Below are 2,500 nucleotides of genomic sequence, written 5' to 3' on the forward strand. Positions count from 1 at the left end.
ACACACACACACACGCACGCACGCACACACACACACACACACAAACACACACACAATGGTATATCTTGTGATGAGATATACCAGACGAGACATTCGATATATACATATATATATACTTATAAATGTGTGTGTGTGTGTGTAGAGTGTCTGTAAATCTCTCTCTCTCTCTCTCTCTCTCTCTATATATATATATATATATATACACACACACACACACAGACACAAGTCTTTATTAGATAAAAAGTCCTTAATGATAAAAATGCTAACTCTATGACAAAAGTGTAAATTATTACATGAGAAAGTCATAATTACGGCAAATAGTCAAAATTATGAGTCTCTGATGAACAGAAAGTTCCAAAGAGCAGCATTTATCTGAAATAGAAACATTATACATGTATTTCCTTTTACATTTGATTTTGATTTACATTTACATTACATCCTTAATGAATAAAAGTTTTCTTTATTTTATTTTGTTTTAATCTTGCCCCAAATAATTTAATGATAAGGTATCACATTAATGGGTCGCAATTTCCACAGAAATATTGTGCAGCACAACTGTGTTCAACACTGAGAAAATATTTCTTGAGCAGTAAATCATCATATTATTCTGATTTCTGAAGATCATGTGACACTGAAGACTGGAGGAGAACACAGATATTTTACACTGGAATAATATTTCACTGTATTAGTGATCAAATGGCGGTTCTGTACAGCAGATGTGTGTGTGTGTGTGTGTGTGTGTGTGTGTGTGCAGGGGAGGAAGGAGCTGCAGGTGTCTCTGCTCCAGACTCTCGTCCTGCTGATGTTTAACGAGACTGAAGAGTGTTCGGTGGAAGAGATCCGCACGGCCACAGGCATCGGTACGTTCTGTGTGTGTGTGTGTGTGTGTGTGTGTGTGTGTGAGTGAACGGCCAGTAACGTGTGTGTGTGTGTGTCAGAGGACGATGAGCTCAAGCGCACGCTGCAGTCTCTGGCATGTGGGAAAGCGCGGGTTCTTAATAAAGCACCGCGTGGGAAAGACGTAGAGGAAGGTGACAGCTTCCAGTTCAACAGCGACTTCAGACACAAACTCTTCCGCATCAAGATCAACCAGATCCAGATGAAGGAGACGGTGAGTGTGTGAGTGTGTGAGTGTGAACACAGCAAACACAGTGCTTTCATATTCTCAACGGATTATAAAAAAAAGAGTTCTAATCCACGAACCAAACCAAGCAGCTACGAGGAGAATCACTGCATTATAAAACACTGATTTAAAGTTATATTTTTTTGAAAATCAATCAGGGAAAGAACTACAGGAACCACACGAATAGAGAAAGACAATCAAATTAAAACAAATGCAAAAATATGAAACAATTCTTTTAAAGTTCTAGATGATATACTTAGAAACAACATGTTTGAATTTGATTGCAAAATGTACATATACAGTCAAACCCAAAAACACCAAGTAGGACTGTAGGACAACATGCTAAATCATGCTAGCAACATACTGAAACGTTAGCAATGTGCTAATAATGCTAACAACACGCTATCAACATGCCAGTCATGCTAGCAACATGCTAGGATCATGCTAACAACTTGCTAATCATGTAAGAGACATACTAGCAACATGTTAATCATGCTAGCACTGTGCTAATCATGCTTACATCATGCTAGCGACATGTTAAAGCCAGCTAACAATGTACTAATCATGTTAACAAAATGCTAATCATGTTAAAAACAAGCGAAAACATGTTAATCATTATAGAAACATCATAACATGTAAAATAATTTTAAGACATGCTACCAATGTACAATACTGTGCTAACAGCGTGTTAGCATTAATCATGCTAACCTTATTAACACTAATTAAACTAATAATGCTAGATACATGCTACCAACAGTAATCATGCCAAGAACATGCTAACTACATGCTAATAATGTTAAAACATGTTAGCCACATGCTAGTCATGCTAGCAAAATGCTAACAGAATGCTAATAATAGTATAAACGTTATCAGCATGTTAAAAACAGGTTAACCACGTCAAATATGCTAAAAACATGGTAATCATGCCACAGTTTTTCTACCAAATTATATGTAATATCTAATTATTATATTAATATTCAACTTACATTTACATTTAGTCATTTAGCAGACGCTTTTATCCAAAGCTCTCGCGAGATCTCGGCAAAAAGTCTCACGATTTAGTTTCAGAACATGATGCATGATGGGATACACTAAGCCTTGGTAGATTGGGTGTGTGTTGTGTGTTGTGTGTTGTGTGGGTATTTGGACTAGGCATGGGAGTGTGAATATGCAGATGAGCTGATGGTCATGTGACGTGTGATGTGTCAGGTGGAGGAGCAGGTGAGCACGACGGAGCGCGTGTTCCAGGACCGTCAGTATCAGATCGACGCCGCGCTCGTGAGGATCATGAAGATGAGGAAGACTCTGAGCCACAACCTGCTGCTGTCTGAACTCTACAACCAGCTCAAGTTCCCCGTCAAGGTGAGGTCTTTCACT

At 38.3% G+C, this 2,500-nt stretch overlaps 1 pseudogene; it reads left to right on the forward strand.

Annotated features, from left to right (window-relative positions):
* The window catches only part of LOC132143258 (cullin-4A-like), a 15,130-nt pseudogene that overhangs the window by 11,151 nt on the left and 1,479 nt on the right, over positions 1-2,500 (forward strand).

This window comes from Carassius carassius, chromosome 7, assembly GCF_963082965.1.
Source record: "Carassius carassius chromosome 7, fCarCar2.1, whole genome shotgun sequence".
NCBI classification, from domain to species: Eukaryota; Metazoa; Chordata; class Actinopteri; order Cypriniformes; family Cyprinidae; genus Carassius; species Carassius carassius.